The 18,849-nt window shown below is 47.0% G+C and overlaps 2 long non-coding RNA genes across 2 annotated transcripts in view; one reads left to right on the top strand and one right to left on the bottom strand.

Annotated features, from left to right (window-relative positions):
* The window catches only part of LOC115802518 (uncharacterized), a 110,392-nt gene extending 104,031 nt beyond the window's left edge, over nt 1-6,361 (top strand). Inside the window, exon 5 of the long non-coding RNA XR_016390867.1 lies at nt 1-6,361. This exon is cut by the window's left edge and continues 2,344 nt beyond it. This is a non-coding gene — a long non-coding RNA (uncharacterized LOC115802518).
* LOC111179356 (uncharacterized) overlaps nt 1-18,849 on the bottom strand; it is a 181,830-nt gene that overhangs the window by 19,018 nt on the left and 143,963 nt on the right. The window contains exon 5 of the long non-coding RNA XR_016390870.1: nt 1-14,177. This exon is cut by the window's left edge and continues 19,018 nt beyond it. This is a non-coding gene — a long non-coding RNA (uncharacterized LOC111179356). The remainder of the gene's footprint in view (nt 14,178-18,849) is intronic.

Consider the following 18,849-nt stretch of genomic DNA (forward strand, 5'->3'; position numbering starts at 1 on the left):
CCAATGAAGACAACAGGACACCAAGCCTTGTACACAACAAACACCCCATATCAACTGTGGTTGTTTATTTTCATTATTGCTGGGGGTGTGCCCATCAATCCATTATGCTAAAATCAAATGAACCTTATTATTTTCCAGACACTGTATGTACACGATCTCTCTCAATCCTTCCAGCACCCTTATGAGAAAAATATTATCATCCTGAGTTTACAGATGAGGAAACTGAGGCTGAGTGGTGAGAGAATCTGTGTTTTAACCTAATTCACCCCTCATTCCAAGTCCTGTGGCTTCTCCATCATAATAATTGCAAGCACAGGGTGTTTGGGTTTTCATTTAAAACCTTACCGTAAAGGAAGGAAAATGAATTCAAGATAGATAATTCTAATTAAGCAGTGCTAAATATATCTAGCATATTTTTGCAGTAAGATTCTCTTTGCTGTATGTGGTTACTTGTGACAGGTCACCCACCTATCTTCTTTGCAGGCATAAATAACTCCAAGCATTTGCAAGGAGGTATGGAAAGCTGCAGAAAAAACAAAGGAACTTTGGTATAGAAATGCCACATTTGCTAGAATAAACAGGAGCCAAAAACAGCAATGGATTGTGGGCCTTAGACTCTGCCCTATTGACCCAAAACAAAGAGGGGATGGGACGGAGGGAATGAACCCAATACCGCTGCCCTTAAGTGTAGTGAGTAGGTACCACTGCGAGGTGGAAAGGGACTCAGCTTGTCTGGGACACTCCTTAAGCTCCTTGCCCTCCAGTATAATGTTGGTCCATCAGCTAAACATTAAGGGTGACAAAGCCTGTGAATTCCTGGGTTGTCCATCCAGTAACCGGAAGTCCCCAGACAGGGAGAAGGTGTTACACAGAGTGAGGGACAGAGTCACAACAGCCTGCAAAGCTCTTCTTCTGGGTAAATGTGAGTAATAAAAATAACAACAAAACAGACATCCCCAGTGTATAATTTCCAGAGCTCCCTGTAGTGTAAGTATGATAGTCATAATTAATGCTCATTTTGCAGCTGAGGTCCCAGAAGACCTGAGAGGTTGGTTAAGCTATTCTCCCAGTTTCACAGCACACCGCAGGAGAGCTGGAAACAGAAGGTGAGTCCAGAGCACGCACCAGAGGTGCTGGATCTCATGCTATTAAAGGCGTCTCATTCATCCGACTGTCCATGTTTTCTACCTTCTCTTTCATTGCTAGAGATGGATCTATCTGAGGCCAATTTCCCCACTTGCACAAAAGCCCGTGCTCCTTTTCCCACCGAAAGACATCATTCCAAATAGTAAGTCCTCCAGTCGTGCCTTTGCTCCTTGATCATCCTCATGCTGCCTATGTACAACCATGCCTGCACATACACACATGGATACATACACATAAACAGAGAGGTCTTCTCTCTCCCCATCTCACCCCAGTGCTGCCCCATTTCTCTATTCCTTTAACATAAAAAAGGATGGATTGCTAAGTGGATATACAATTGGATAAACAGACATGAGAAGGCAAATCTATTAAAAGGTTAAGTATAGAATCTAGGTGGGGGAGCATATGGGTATTTACTGTACTCTTCTTTCAACCTTTCTGCATATTTGAAAATTTTCGAAGTAAAATATGGGGGAGGGGGAAACTGTCTCTATTTTCTTTCAACTCCTTTCCTCCTATTATCTTCTGAAACCACCCCAGTAAGACTTTCACCACCACTATCCACCAGTGCCTATCAAAGTCACCCATGACCTTCACATTGCTGAATGCAGTGGTCACTCCCCAACCCTCTTACTTGACCTGCTGGCAGTGTTTGACCCTCTCCTTCTTCTACCACTTTCTCCCCACCCCCACTCAGTTTCCGGTATGTCACTACTTTCCTTATAGGTCATTGGATTCTCCTTCTTAGTCTCTTTACCTGTTTTTTTCCCTCACCTTCCCAACAGCTCAACAGTAGTGAGCCTTAGGACTTATTCCTTAGACTTCTCTTCATACTCCTATGCTGAGTTCGCCCAGTCTCATGGCTCTAAGTGATATCTTTGTAGATGACTTCCAAATATATGTCTTTAACCCAGACCTTGCTCCTGAACTCTGGACTCCTATGTCCAGCTGCCTATTCTATATCTGTATCATCCCAATCTTAAAACGTCCAAAGTCGAACTCCTGGTTTGATACCAGCACTCCCAGTCTCACCCAAATCTGCTTATCACCCTGTGAACAAGCCCAACTTAGCCACCTGGAGGACGAGAGGCCGTGTAGAACCAAGGCATTCTGTCAACTGCCAGACATCTGAGTGAGGCCATCCCAGATCAGCAAGTCACCAGCCAAGAAACCAGCCATGGTAGATGTATGTGTGGTCTCAAGAGAGATGAGCTGAGTCAGCCAAGCCAACTCACAGAATTATGAGACTAATAGAAGGCTGCTTTTTTTTTTTTTTTTGTGGTACACGGGCCTCTCACTGTTGTGGCCTCTCCTGTTGCGGAGCACAGGCTCTGGACGCGCAGGCTCAGCGGCCATGGCTCACAGGCCCAGCTGCTCCGCAGCATGTGGTATCTTTCCAAACCGGGGCACGAACCCATGTCCCCTGCATCGGCAAGCGGACTCTCAACCACTGCGCCACCAGGAAAGCCCAAGCCTGCTTTTTTAAGCCATTAAGACTTGGGATGGTTTGTTCTTGATGAAAAATTCCAGAATACCTAAATTATTCTAGAAAGTACATGTAATTTTAAGCAGAAAGAGTCACTCTTGAAGAAAATTACCTAATTCTTTAAATGCATGAATTGGGAGCTGGTCTTGTCTTCTGCCCTTATTTTCTTGAATAGGGTCCCTTAAACTGCCCCAATTTTCTCACCTTGGAAAGTTTTCATGCTAGGACAGCTTCTTTCAACTATCTTTGAGATTCTTGGGTGGAGCCTTATGCATGCTTCCTCTAGGATGTGAAGACACCTGAGTTGATACACTACCTTCTCAGTGAACCTGCATACAGGTCTGTACAAAAGTGTCCTCTGTTTCTTAGTTTAACGCCACGTGACAGCCCCTGGATTTGAAAGCTGATCAGTATGGTCTACATGGCAAACACTCCTCCATTTTGTACTGATTAACTTTTGAGATCGAATCGAAGCATGCTGAATTATTAAAAAATTAATTTTTGACTCTGGACTGAATGCCAATCTGTTTTCAAAATTTATTATGTTTCTAAAATTTTTCCTTAAATTGTATTAGGAAGCCATTGAGATGTACCAGTTTTGCCCTTGATCTGCTAGAATGGTCCAAGGACTTCACAACCACATAGGCCCCAAATCTGACCCAGAGCAGTTACATTTGACTTAAAATATTGCTAATGAATCAGCAGCCTGAGTTTTGCTGGAGGAAAACAAAGATACTGAAGGGCCTACTAAACCCTAACGATAACTACTGCCAAACCTTTTCTTCTTCTCATTTGCTTGGCTCCCTTCCATATTCGATCACATGGAGGGATCTAGGCCCAGAGACCCCCTGCCTGAACCCCTCTCACCTAGCCTCATTTACATGATTCCCCTCTGTGCCCTCACACCTCACTTTCGGACATCTGGTTAGCTCGTAGTGTATGGCATCGCCACTATGAGTTTATCAGCCTTCTGCCCTACTAGACTGATATTCCTTGAGGTCAAGCACTAAGTCTTATTTATATCTGCATGTCTTATACCCAGCACAGGATTTGACATAATGCTGGTGCTCCAAATAGGGCTGTTGATCGAATGAAATAAATAGCCTTATGTCTCCTTATCAAGTATAAATCTCCCCCAAGAAGCTTCAGGACTGAGGACATCTGTACCAGTGTTTGTTACCATCATCATCATCATGATCACTCATTTCATTTCGACAGCTGTGCTTCCTGGATTCCCTTTGCTTCCCCAATCTTTATTATCTTGGAAGCAGTGGGAGGCTAGGCAGAAATCCAGGCCTCCTGGCTCTGAGTCAGTTAATCCTTCTGCACAACATTATTACCATTAGCCTGATGGAAACCCAGAGAGGTCATCAAAGCAAAAGTGGCAGAGACAAGTCTAGAACAGCACATCAGAGCCACCGCCCCCATGAATGAGCGGCAAGAACGTTACCATTCCGAAAACAATAACTCTGTCCTATCCTTGTGCTCGTCGCTCTGTTTCACCTCTTAAAAAAAAAAGCCCAGACTTTAATTTTTCAAGCAGTTTTAAGCTCATGGAAAAATTAAGAGGAAGGTGCAAGAGATTTCCCTATATCCCCTGGCCCCATACACACCTAGCCTCCCCCCATTATCAACATCCCCACCAGAGTGATACACTTGTTACAACTGGAAACTACACTGACACGTCATTATCTCCCAAAGTCCATAATTCACATCAGGGTTTACTCTTGGCGTTGTACATTCTATGGGTTTAAACTATGTTGAATGACACGTATTCATCATTGTAGAATCAGAGAGAGCAGTTTCGCTGCCCTAAAACTGCTCTGCACTTCGCCTATTCATCTCCCTCCCCAGCCCCTGGCAACCGCTAATCCTCTTCCTGTCTCCACAGTTTTGCCTTTTCCAGAATGGCATATAGTTGAAATCATACAGTATGTAGCCTTTTCAGATTTGATTCTTTCATTTAATAACATGCATTTAAGTTTCCTCCATTCCTATTCATGGCTTAATAGCTCATTTCTTTTTAGTACTGGATAATATGCCATCGACTGGATCTACCACAGATTAGTTATCTATACGTACTGAAGGACATCTTGGTTGCTTCCAAGTTTTGGCAATTATGAATAAAGCTGCTATAAACATCCGTGTGCAGGGCTCTGTGTAGATAAAACCTCTTTACTCCTTTGGATAAATATCAAGGAGTGTAACTGCTGGATCATATAAGAGTATGTGTAGTTTTGTAAGAAACTGCTGAACTGTCTTCCAGAGTGGCTGCACCGATTTGCACGTTTCACCTCTTTTTAATTCTTACATTTCAAACACTATGAGATCAGGAATACTTTTACAGATGAGAAAATGGAGCTGCAGTGAATTCTCTAGACAAGGCAGTGAAGATGTGACTCACCACTCACCACCCTTCCAACCAACTTGCCATCCTAGATGTTCTACAGCTGTTCCTACATAGCTTTAAAAAGTTGCCCACAGCCCTATCTCCAGGTAAAAGAGAAAATCTATGACCTCCGTTAACACGGTCAACTTTATTGGAGGCTGGGTAAAGAGGAGAATGCTGTTAGGAAAAGCAAACAGAAAACTATGCCTCTTGAGGACCGAACGGCCCTTTAAGTCGGAAGGAGGACTTCAGCAAGCATGCTTTGTGAATATGAAACTGTCCTTATCCAAAGTGTCTGAGCCCTGGAAAGTTTAAATGTGTGTGTGACGCTCCCAGCCCATGGGTTTCACAGGCATTCTGAGAGCTTGGAGGATTTTGGAGGAGGATACCTCAGAGGTGTTGCATGGGGCACCCAAATAGCGCACGGAACACAAACTAAAACATGTCCTTTATCTGAAATTCAAATTTAACTGGGTGTCTGGTTTTTGTTTTTGTTTTTTTACTATATCTGGCAACCTTACAAAGGTCTCATTTTGACATTGAGGAAGACTGGTCCTCCAGTGTCATTGACCAGAACTGTGACCCGTGTTCATGCCTGTATCCACCCTTAGCAAGGGGGGTAGAACTTCCATGCATGACTTGAATCACTGTGGATAATCTCCCTGAGCCTCCTGAAGCACAGGGTCATGGGTATAAAGTAGGGCTTGTGAGCCACAGGGACGGGAGATGGGATCTAGAAAGGCAACCATCAGTGTCAGCCCCATGACCATCATCGTTCCACGGTTCCATGGCTCACACCCTCTTTTCCAGTCCCAGCCGAGCACACAAGTTCTTAGGATTTAGGCTGAAGCACCTATAGAAGGAGCGAGGAAACGTCTAGTCTGCTTTATTCCTTACTTATTTTCGGCACATCCTTCAGTAGCCACTTCCTGTCCCTCACTTCCTTCAAGACAATGCCTAAGAGGTCTTGCTGTAGAAAGTAAGCTGCCCTGCCTTGCTGAGTGATGGCTCCAGCTCTGCATCACGTGTACCTTTGGGCAAGAAGCCTCCTCTTCCCAGGCCTCCATCTACTCCCTTGTGAAAGGGGAGTGTTACTATAAAGGAGGAAAGTCCCTTCTCCCTCTTTTAGCATAGTCGCCTTCCGGCCCCTCCCACCTACACCAGCTTTGGCATCTCTTAATAGTCACTCTTTCTTTCATTCTTTTCTCTCTTCTCCTCCTTCTTCAGAGTTCTAAGAAGTGGCAGCTATATCCTGGGCACTATTCGGCAGGTGCTGCCGATAAAAGATAAATGTGTTCCCCGCAGCCACCCCTGAGCTCACAGTGCAAGAGAAGAGACAGACATGCACACAGCTAAGTGCCGTTCAAGGTGGGAGTGCCACTGCAGTTATAAAGGAAGTATTAGAGGATGCCAGAGGACGGAGGGAGCAAGCACCCCTGTGTAAGGGAATCTGGGAAGAGTTTAGAGATGAACTGGGTCTGGAAAGGTAAGTGGGGCTTTACCATTCAGGTGAGGCGCCTGGTGCATTCAGGGAGCAGTTAAGAGCTTCATGTGGATGAGAGAAGTTTCCAGGATAATGACTGATGATGAAAAGGGGGGGGGGGCTGCTTCCACAGCAGTGGGGATAAAAGAGCAGAATGAATCCATCAGCTGAGGTGAGCATCTAGAAGACAATTATTCCTAATGCATCAATTCTTAAAATGCCTTTCCTGGCAACATAAATTCACTTTAGGTGATATTGAAGCCTCTGAGAAAAATAGGGCTGCCAGCCATGCATCTCCTAGTGACGTGATGCAAGATCCTGGAGCAGTGCTTAAATGCAATGAGAATGCGGCATACTTCGAGGCATTTGCCTCATTTGTAACATGGATCCCGGCAGAGTGGACATGTTCCACAAGCAGTTCCTGTCTTTCCATCTCGTGGTGTTTTATCACGTCCTCAACATAAATGAGGCGCCTGGAAGGATGAGGGGTGGCTTTCAGGTTGAAAATCAGTGTCTATTCCTTTTAGAGAGAAGCTGATATCTCAGTTTTTAAAGGTGACATGCCATTACAGAGATGCATTGAAAGGTTAAAATTCGAGCACACTCTTGACCATTCTAAGTGGCACACGAGCTAGAAAGGAGCTCTCATTAGTTGTAATGGCTCTTCTACCTTGAAATGCGGGAGAAGAACACACACTGAGAGAAGATATAACAACACGTGTTGGGTAAATAAACACACTCGCAAAGAAATCGAACAGACTGGGTTTCATTCAAAATGGCGCAGCCCTGTGCATCTCTGGAAAAAGGGAGCCGAGCCATATGTAGACGGAGCTCGGATTTGTTAGACGTCTCCTTTCAAAAATGGCCATGGCCAAAATGCTGGTGTATGAGCTAAAATAGCAATTACTGATGAACACTTCAACAGCCCAGGATTAAGAGATTTAGTCTGGTGACTCTTATATACCTCGGATGATATATTATCACAATGATTCTCTTATTAACAGGAAGAAGTTGATGACTAAGTAGGTTGCTATGAAACGGGTCCAGGAATTTACACAGTTTAGTGAATGAACAGTTTTGCAGGGGGAAAAAATGAAGAAACTGGTAAGAAGAAAAATTAAAACATTAGAAGATAATAATTTTTAGTAAGTCAATAACTCTAAAATAATGTCTGGGTGTGTAACGTACATTTTTGTTGTGTTGGTATTTGAGAGGGAGCAAATATTTGATCCTTAGCTTTTGCTATTCTGAGTATAAGTGGATATATGTACTCTTTGGAAAGTAAAGAAAGGAGATATGGAAAAAAAAAAAATGGCCATGGCACTGTGCAAGAGCATTGGGAGGACAGCTGGATTTTCAGCAAGGGCCATTTAGTTATCTTTATCATCATCCCGTAACAGTATCTGGGAACGACATTCACCGAGCTTGAGTGATCTAAGAGTCTTCCTTGCAAAAGGCTCCCCAAATGAATGGACATTCTAATCTCCACTTTGAGATAAGGACACAGAGAGATGGCTAAACATCATCTAGAGAGTGATAGTACCACAGTAAATCCAGGTTTTCATGAAACCAAATGGAACATCTTTCTGCTGAAGCCCAGAGAAAGTAAATGATTTACTCAAGTTCACTAGACCCTGAAGGGGGTTGGAATTTGAACCAAGAACCTCGTTTTTCTCGCTAAATTCAGATTATGCCCTTTCAATATGCTGAGAAGAGCTTCCTCTCTCCAACCTCTTGACCCACTTTCAACTTTGTCAACTTTCCTTCAACAACCATCATCTCTGGTATTGCTGCTCTGTCTGAAAGGGAGTAACTTGATAACCTTTAAAAGCTTTCTTTAGAGGGAAAAAAAAAAAAAAACCCAGCTATACTCCTGCTGCAATCCTCAAGGCTCTACTTGCCTCTGAGCTGGCTTCCTTGGCCTCCCTTGTACCTTGGGCTTTGGTAACAAACTCTCTTTGAGGGCAGGGTGAGAAATGGTAATTCAGCCACTCACAGGGGCGACAGAAGGCAAGCCTGTAAGGTTTCCAGACAGCCAGCAGGCACAGGCCACACTTTCAATGGATAAGAACAAAAGAGTCAAGAGTCATTTTCCCCATGTAGCCCTTATGTGAGCCTGCATGAGACAGAAAGGGAGGAGGACAGGGCAAGAGAAGGGGAGATAGAAGGAGAGATTAAACCAGGAGCAGGGAATCATCAGTTTAGGCTTTTTCAAAATAAATTTAACTTTTGGGCAGAATCGTGGTTTCCAAGTAGGCTTACAGAATCTCCATTTTTCTCATTCCAAAGCTTCCTATTGCATCCAGCATTTCTACAAATATTTCTTTGTAGAAAAGTAGCAGTGTAAGAACAAAGAGGCACCATAAAATAGAAATTGGGACACAACACATTCTCTTCCAAACAGCAATATATCAAAGGCGTGGTTCTGACCCGAGGAGGGGAAGAATTCCCAAGGTGAGGTGTGGTTTGAGTTCTTCCTGCCCACCTGCATGCCACAAGCTGAGAAAATATAAAAACACAGCATAGTCTTCAACACTCTGTATGTACAAGGAAGAACTGGCCAAAACTACAAGAGTCACCCCCGTGGATGGGTGGGATGTCAGGACCCAGTGGCCCAAAGCTCTGACCCCATTTTGCCATTTCCCTGCAGGTAACTCAGTTTGCTACCCACTGACCTCATTACAACACACTCTGGGGCGTGGTGTCCTGCTTCCCACCTAAGACCTGAGTCTGGGCTTCCATGTTTTCCTTTGTTTCCTTTAGCATAATTAGAGGAAAAGATTTTACTGAAGTCTAAGGGAGAAAGGATTGAAAATAAACTCAGTGAACATAAAGGCCATAAAGATGGGTGTAGTTGGGGGGAGGGGGAATCTACTTTTCAATCTTCATGTTTCTTTCCTGTAAAACTCCTTTGAGCTATAAAACTCATATTTAGACACAAAAGAAGACCTCAAACCAGCTTCCAACTTGAAGCTCATCAGTTAAAACCTGGGTGCAGAGGACATGGGGAGGGGGAAGGGTAAGCTGCGACGAAGTGAGAGAGTGGCATGGACATATATACACTACCAAATGTAAAATAGATAGCTAGTGGGAAGCAGCCGCATAACACAGGGAGATCAGCTCCGTGCTTTGTGTCCACCTAGAGGGGTGGAATAGGGAGGGTGGGAGAGAGACGCAAGAGGGAGGAGATATGGGGATATATGTATAGCTGATTCACTTTGTTATACAGTAGAAACTAACACATCATTGTAAAGCAATTATACTCCAACAAAGATGTTAAAAAAAAAAAAAAAGAAAACCTGGGTGCATGCTTATATATACCATGGAGTATTATTCAACCTTAAAAAAGAAGGAAATTCTGACACATGCTACAACACGGATGAAACTTGAGAGCATCATGCTAAGTAAAATAAGCCATTCATAGACAAAACTGCATGATTCCACTTACAGGAGCTACCTGGAGTAGTCAAATTCACAGACACGGAAAGTACAACGGTGGTTACCACGGGCTAGGGAACAGGGGAAAAGGGGTAGTTATTTAACGGGTAGAAAGTTTCAGTTTTGCAAGATGAAAAGACTTCTGGAGAAGAATGGTGGTGATGGTTGCACAGCAATGTGAATGTACTTATACCACTGAACTTTACACTCAAAAATGGTTAAGATAGTAAATTTTACGTTATATGTATTTTACTACAGTAAAATTTTTTTTTAAACCTGGGTTACAGCTAACATCATACTCAAAGGTAAAAAAGATGAAAGCTTTTCTTCTAAGGTCAGGAACAAGACAAGGATGCCCACTCTTGCCACTTTTATTCAATATAATATTGGAAGTCCCAGCCAGAGAAATTGGGCAAGAAAAAGAAATAAAAGTCACCCAAATTGGAAGAAAAGTAAAACTATCACTATTTGCAGATGACATGATATGATATACAGAAAACCCTAAATACTCCACCAAAAGGTGTTAGAACTAATAAACAAATTCAGTAAAGTTGTAGGATATAAAACAAACATAAAAATCTGTGGCATTTCTGTTCACTAACAACAAACTATCAGAAAGAGAAATGAAGAAAACAATCCCATTTACAATTGCATCAAAAAGAATACAATACCTAGGAATAAATTTAACCAAATAGGTGAAAGACCTGTATGTACAATGAAAACTATATAACATTGATGAAACAAATTGAAGACGACACAAATAAATGGGAAGATATTCCATGCCCCTGGATTGGAAAAATTAATATTGTTAAAATGTCCAGGACTTCCCTGGCAGCCCAGTGGTTGAGAATCTGCCTGATAATGCAGGGGACACGGGTTTGAGCCCTGGTATCGGAAGATCCCACATGCCACGGAGCCACTAAGCCCATACACCACAACTACTGAGCCTGCTCTCTAGGGTCCATGAGCCACAACTACTGAGCCCACACACCACAACTACTGAAGCCCATGCGCCTAGAGCCCGTGCTCCACAACAAGAGAGGCCACCGCGACGAGAAGCCCGCACACCACAATGAAGAGTAGCTCCTGCTCGCCGCAACTAGAGAAGGCCCTCATGCAGCAACGAAGACCCAACACAGCCAAAAAATAAATTAATTAAAAAAAAAAATGTCCATATGACCCAAAGCAATCTACAGAGTCCCATTAAAATTCCAGTGGCATTTTTCATAGAAATAAACAATCTTAAAATTTATATGGCATCAGAAAAGACCCCAAATAAGCCAAAGCAATGTTGAGAAAAAAGTACAAAGCTGGAGGCATTCCTCTCTCTTATTTCAAATTATATTACAAAGCTATTAAAATCAGAACAGTATGGTATTGGCATAGAAAACTGACACATAGATCAATGGAACAGAACAGAGAACCCAAAAATAAACCCATGCATGTATAGTCAACTAATTTATGACAAAGGTGCAGGCTAGAAAGTGGGCAAATAAAACTATGTGGCTATGAGTTTCTAGTTGAATTCTGCTTCCTATCTAAATGGAATTAAAAGGCTATTGTTTTGCCTACATTCACAACAACTCACAACAACTTAGTCTATCTTTCTGAAACACCCACCCTGGCAGTCCCCAATCTTGTCTCATCAGGAGCATCACTCCGGCTCCCCTAGAGCCACACATCAATGTGAAGTTCCGAGTGGAGCTGAGGAGAAAGAGATTTTGGTGTCCTAAGTGTGTAGGTAGATGGTGGAAGAAGCCCGTAGGCTTCCAGAGGTTGTTCCAGCAAAAGCAGTGAGAACAGAGGAATGAGGACAAAAACCTGAAGACCATCAACACCCAAGGGAACGAGCAGAGACGTAGAAGGACCAGAAGAGGGAAGGGTCACCAGATTCACAGGAGAAAGGGGCTGGGAGCAGAAACTCATAGTCAACAGCATCTAATGTAGGATAAGAAGTGGTGAGTCATTACGATGTAACACTTAGGGGGTCCCCTGGTATTTTTAGAAAACCGTTTCCATAGAGTTGGGTGGTAAAAGTGATAGTGACACAAGAATAGACGGTGCAAATAAATGCGGACAGTTCTTTTAAGATGATTGACTGGGAAGTGAATGAGGCAAGGAGAGAAGTCTCAAAGGGAGGTAGGTGGATGAAAGGCTGGGAGGTTGCGAAGGTGCTCTCTGTTGTTGAACGTGGGTTGTAGTTGAGTACTTTTGTAGGTTGTGGTCAGAGTGATTTGGAGAGAGGGGGAGAGAGAGAGATTGAGATTCAAGATGCAAGAAGCAGAAGGGTGGCCAGAGGAGGGAAGATCCTAGGGTTGTGATAGATGGGAGCCAGAACCAGACAAGAGGGCATGCCCTACATGGGAGGAAAAACCCTTTTACAAAGGAAATGCAGACCAAGCTCAATGCCTCCTCTTCCACGGAGACCCCATGCAGACCCAGCTTACCTAATGCCAGTCCCCTTCCTCCCCGTGGCAGGGCCTGGTGCAGAGCAATTATTTCTAGCCAATGGGATAGAGAGGCTATGTCTCACGAGGCTCAGCAATGGACTCTGTGTGGAACCCTGAGTGCGAAGCCAGCTCCGTGTGGGCATGGCCAGCAGGGGCTCTGCCCAGGGATGGCTGCTGCTCTCTGATTCTCCGTCTTTGCCTCCCTCCTTCCCACTTAACCCCCATCCTCTGATGTCTTGTGCATTTCTCTTCCAGAGGACAGAGACCCTGGGGCGTTCTGTCATGTGCTGGGAAAACCCAGAGCCCTTTGTGAAAAGGCAGCCCGAGCCTTTCTTCTTCACCACGGGAGACCTGAGCAGTGCTCAGCCAGGCGGTGGGAAGGGCTGCTCATCTTCCTCCTTCCCTCCCTTCCCCTGTCCCCCAACCGGCATTTTTCTGGAAGCACGAATGGTGCCTCAGTTCATGCGGTGCCCAGCCACGAAGTGAGGCCCACTCCCCTGAAGAAGCCAGCAGTCACCTGCTTCGCAGGAGACGGGAGAAATGGAACACTTAGCAGAGAGCTGGAGGATGGGGGCATCCTGTCTGCCGGCTGCCGCCCTACCCACCCCTCTCCACCGCCCCACTCAGGGGCTGATGGACCCAACTGAGAGGCTCAGCCCAGCCCACGGAAGAAGGGCAGGCCCCCCACCTGGGGCTGACTTCCCCCCTTGTCCTCTCTCTGCAGGTGGGCTTCACTCCCTGCAGGGGGGGTGCAGACGCCAGGCCTCCTCCTGAGAACTAGGCTTCTGCCTCATTCCAAAGGCAGCCCCACCCCGTGTCCCAGACTGAGTCTTGGGATAACCGCCTCCCTAGAGATAAAGCTGTCGCTACCCTCACCTTGACTGTCCCCGCTGTGGGACATGCGCTCTGCTCCCAGGCATCAGTCTCATTCATGAGTCCCCGCTCCAGTGCCTCAGTTCCAAAGCACAGACGGCAGTCGCCTCCCTCATTCGCCCTGCCACCGCCAGGACACCTGGAGGAGACCTTCCAGTGCTGATTCCTCACCTGAGCCCCGCCACCCTTGCCTCACTGACCAGCCTTTCTCATTCCACAGTGGCCTCAGTTTCCTCCACTGTCAAATGGGCACAATGACAGCACCCACTTTACCGGGTGGTGTGAGGCTTTGGTGAGGTGGAGAGGTGGAGCGTGCCTCTGACGCCTGCACCTGAACACTGCCCATATCTTGCTCTGGTCTTTGAAAGCACCTCTGGCAGCCTCTGCTCCTAGCCAGCGGCTCCTACCTCAATCTCGGCGTGCACCATGTACCCCCAAGAAGGTGCCCAGCTGGGAAACAGGCAGACCAGCATAGATTCGAGTCCAGACAGACCCAAGTTTGAATCTAGACAATCTGTGTGACTGACAGTGACATCATTAGCCCCCTAGAGCTTCAGCTTGTTCATCTATAAAGCGTCCCTAGTGGGTATTATGGGATAATGAAGTGAGGTGACGTAGGAACCCACCTGGCATCCGTAGGCATCGAAGTCTGCACTCCTGGCCGTCATCCTCCCTTTGGAAGAAGCAGACAGGCCACCCAGGCTTTGAGCCAGACCACCTCAGGATTCCCTTGGAAAAGCTCTGGAGCCTCGCCCTGGAGGGAACTGTGATGCTGGTAACACATGTGGTCACCTCCTCCATGGGCCTGGGGATGCGTTTGATGTAATCAACAACTGCCCGTGTCTGTTGGCTGAATCCCGGCACACAGGCTTGCATCCGACGAGCCTGCTCCTGTTCCTCCAATTAAAGGGGAGCCTGGGGAGAGAATGACTTGTCAGGATATGGGGTCAAGAACGGCCCTCCTGTTCTCCTACGATGGTTATTTACAACTGTGTGCTTCTCCCTGGCCGAGTGTTAGCTGCTAACAGCAACCTTCTCAAGAAGGACTGGAAGGTGTATGAACGGGGCCCCGCCAGCTCCTCTGCACCAAGCCGGCTCAGGAGGGCCTGGGACGGGGTCTGGGGAGGTGTTGAGGAGCGAGGGCTCTGGGATCACACTGCCAGGGCCAGGTTCCCAGCTTACTAGTTTGACTAGTTTGGGACTCCAGGAAAGTAACTCTACCTTTTTGAGCCCCTGTTTCCAAATCTGTCAAGTGGGCATTACAGCATCGCCAGAGGGTGCAATGTGGCAAAGTGCATGGCAAGGTGCTGACGTGCTGTAAGTGCTGGCATCGTGATTAGCTAGAGTTGAATGACCAGTACACGAGCTCTGGGTGTTCTGTTAATGGAAAAGAAGGGAAAGCAGCGGTGGCGTAAAGCACGTACTATGTGCTTTTGTATTTAATCCTCAAAACAAGCCAAGGAAGTGGGTGCAGTATTCCCATTCTAAGGGAGAAGAAAGCCTCAGAGGTTAAGTGACAGACTGAAATCGGTATCAATAGCAAGAGATGTTCAGCCACATGTGCCTGCCTTCTGGGCGCCCTGTGATACCAGGAGGCCTCCGGGGGCTGCGGGGAGATTAGCAATTCACAGGTGGGCTGGGCTGCTGCCTGAACAATGTTCGGAGGAAGAGAGACGACATGAGACAATGGGGCTGACTCACTGAGGAGGACAACATCCCTCCAGGACACACCCTGAAGCCTCAGGAGCAGGCATGCAGGGCACTGCCCATGGCTGGTCCCCCACCCCGAGAGCAAAGGGGCTTCCTCTGGCCTTTCGACACCAGACCAAGGGAAGGGAAGGCATCCAGAGGTGAAGCAGACACAGCTAGGTCTGCTGTAACCACCCAAAGCAGCCCACAGCCTCCAGCCTGGATACCCTCCAGAGTCACGCTGAGTCCCCAGCCCTTCCTGCATGTGCTCCCTCTGCTTGGAACCCTTCCGCATGCTTTTGGGCTGGAATTCCTGTCTCTGTATAAAAATCCCTTCCCTGGGGATCCCTCCAGGAACTACCAGTGTGAGTGAGAGACTCTGTCCTGAGCTCCCATAGCATCCTGCATTCTGCCTGTCCTGGAACTCTGCTACCCCCGTACCCTGTGCAACTGGCCACCTCCACCCAGACTATATGCTCCGAGAGGACGAGGTCTGTGCCTGTCTCACTGCCCTGCTGCATGTAGTTCAAACTCCATCACACAGACTGGGATACGCTAACATCGTTGCTAATGATATCATTGCTGAGTGAGATGCCGTAGGTGAAATTCTGTGTACACGGCACAGTGATGTACACATGGGCAAGGGGAGATGCTCCATGTGGGTTAGATACAGTCTTTACAGTGAAACAGGTTCTAGGCTGTTGGTGGAAGTGCTTCTCCATCAATTCACTCATGTGTTCATTCATTCAGCATGTGTCTTTTTGGTGTCAGGTGAAACTGTACGTAGAAGATCCAAACGTTGGTAAGACATAAAGGATGGCGGCACCGGGCATAAAAAGGCATGAATGCCACAGTGCGTGGCAGGTGCTGTGCTGGAGGTCAAAGGCAGGGAGTGTACGATTCTACCTGGGACCAGCAGAAAAGGCTAATTTGGCAAACAAGGAGAAGGCAGGACCTGCTGGGCCGCGGGGAATCATGACGGACGTGGGACAGAGGTGAAGCCAGTGGGGTTCAAAGTATTTCCGTCCAGAATGAGGGAGTGTTGGGACATTTTATAAAATCCCCAAGAGCACTGACGTGCCAACCATAGAGAGAGGGGAATGAGGACTCAAGTCTTCAGCACCGGTCCTATTTCCTTCTTGGGTGGGCGTCTAGGCTGGGCTGCATGGCAACCTCTGCCTAGCAGTTAAGTCCTGAGTCCTGGTGAGCGTCAGTGTCATTGACAAATGCTGAGACAGTCTGAGCTGCCGCTCTCAGTGTCCAGATGTGGCTGAAACATGACAAATTAGAGACCCTGGCTGGAAGGGGGTTGCTTTAGGGGACTCCTTCCAGGCTGTGACTGTCTTCATCAAACCATCTCCCCCTAAAAGGCTTTTCCTTCTCACTCAGGTATGATTAGAAAAATGACCAGGCTTTAAGCTAAAAATACGAATGCTTTATGTTCCTCCACAGGGGGAGAAAAATAAGACAAGAGAATCTATGAAAGTAACAAGGAATTTCATCCTTCAGTGGGCTCCAGAATGGATATTTTAGACTCAGCCATCCATAAACACTGTGTAATAGCATACTCTCGTAGTGCAGAATGGATTCCACAGAACGAGCCACAAATCTGCATTTGGCCCAGCAAGGCGCAGGGCTGAGGGGCAGGGGTGTCTCTATGAGCATTTAACAATCTAAGTGATGACTGGCATCCTCTGTGCCCAGGTAAACAGATGGCACAGTCAAGGGCCAATCAACCAAACAGCATCGTCTGCTGGGATGTGCAGAGGGGAGAGCCCGGGCAGCTCGAGTCTCCTGGGGACGGGGTTTTGAACTGAAGGAACCCCGATCTCATCCACCCCTTGCCTGTGACCTGTCTTGGATCCTAGCAGATGCAGGGCTTGTAAGGTGCTGAGTGATTTGGCCCCAACTTCTGCCCGTGCATTATCTCTACCACCCCCTTCCATTCTCACCCTCGACTCAGGGCTGAAGGCGACAAGGCTGTCTGTCCCTCTAGCTGTCCTCCCTCCATCCTCTGCAAGCCCTGGGATTCTGTGCTTGCAAGTCTCCCCGCCTAGTTTAGCCATTCCCCAGGCCTTCAGCTTCCAGCTTAAGCATCACACCCTCTGGAAGGCCCCCTGATGGAGATTAGCTGCCTCTTCTGCAGTGACTTGTTGATTTGAGGGAGTAAATGCCAAGCCTGCCATACGCTCAGTGCCACCTCTCTCCCAGCCCCACCCGCACCCAGGCTTCCTCCTTGTCTTGCTGCATTAACCAAGCTACACACACACACACACACACACACACACACACACACACACACACACACACACACCTCTCTCTCTCTCCCCCTCTCCCCCTCCCCCCCCCCGCCAAACCTATGAGTCCCCCATTCCTGGAGCCAACGTCCTTCCCACATCTAAGTCTCCATCTGTGCAGTAATTCAGGGAACTTCCCATCTTTGTCAAATTGAATTAAAAACTCAGAACCTCCTCCTCTTCCTTCAACGATGAGCTCAAACGTCACCTCCCCGAAGCCCCTCCTAACCAGAATCCACAAAACTGCCCTCTCTCATTTGTGCCCCTCTGCCCCCGGTGCCCCTACGTCCCCTCCACCTCCCAGCAGCAGTCTGTCCACATGGGTGTCCTAGTCAGCCGAGTTCAGACCATAACACCTGGTTCTAAGCCACCTTTAACATCCCTGGTTTCTGCACTGCTCCTGACACACAGGAACTTATGTCACTCCAACACCAGGAACAGGGAAACTAAAGGGGCTTCCTTCCCTCGTTTTATGAGCTTGTAACCTGGGGCCCACGAGGAAGGGGCTTGCAAAGACTGAGGGTCTCAGAGGGTTACACCCACTCCTCCGCTCAATTCAGGAGCACGTGTCTGAGATTACCAAATAGGGGGGCAAATTCTGCCCCAGGAAGACCGTGCTCTGTCCCTTCTGGGTTTGGGAAAAGAAGGTAACAGTGTGTTTAATAAAAGCCAGGGTTACAGGTTGGGCTTATACAAAAAAAGCCAGCAGTGTGGAGGGTTCGCGGTGTATCTACCCAGCCCCACGCTACACATCTTACATCCCTTCTCTCCTTTATCCTCAAAACAACCTGATGAGCTAAGTTCAACTACCCCGGCTTTACCGAACAGGAAATCAAGACAGCGAGTATCAGAGTATCTGCCTGGCCGGCCACACAGATATTAAGTGGTCAAGCTGCCTTTCAGGGTTCAAGCTCCAGTGACCTGGGTCCAGGACCGCAGCTCAGAACTGCCGTGGGAGCCCCACCTCTCTGCATTTGGATTTCTTCAGCACATATCTGGAGTCTGGCTGGCGCTCAGAGAGACCGAACAGCTTGCACACATTTAGATCAACTTGTCAACGGCAGGCTTGCTAACAACAGATCTTCCCCATCCATCCTCCCCTGACTCGGGAGGCTGACAGAGTGGTATATTGGATTTCCAAAGGTGTGTTTCATTAGAAAAATACATTCTTTCGATCACCCTCTGTCTTCCCAAAGTCACAAAGGCTGAAAATCAAGTTGCCCAGCGGAACTCCGTTCATCACAGACATAAACATCAACCGTCTGCTCCCCCTACCGCCACCTTCAAAGAGCACACGTCATCTGGAGGTAGGACAAGACGACCTGGCCAGGGACTGGGGAGGCCTGGGTTTGAATCCAAGCTCTGCTGCTACCCTTGGGCAGGTGTGACCTTGGGCAAGTCACTTCTCCTCTCGGTTTTTGTTTCTCCATCTGTACAGCAAGCCTGGCCTTTCTAAACTATGAAATGACTGAATGAATGAACTGATGAATTAATGAATGATGTGATATACCCACCATCTTCCTGCCCTGAGATACTATGACTCTGACGCATTGATCTAGTGAACAGCCCAGCCTGGTTACTAGCCACACCAGAACCCAGGC

Source organism: Delphinapterus leucas, chromosome 20 (assembly GCF_059928025.1).
Source record: "Delphinapterus leucas isolate spDelLeu-1000000601 "Yukka" chromosome 20, BTC_Dleu_Yukka2, whole genome shotgun sequence".
Classification (NCBI taxonomy): Eukaryota; Metazoa; Chordata; class Mammalia; order Artiodactyla; family Monodontidae; genus Delphinapterus; species Delphinapterus leucas.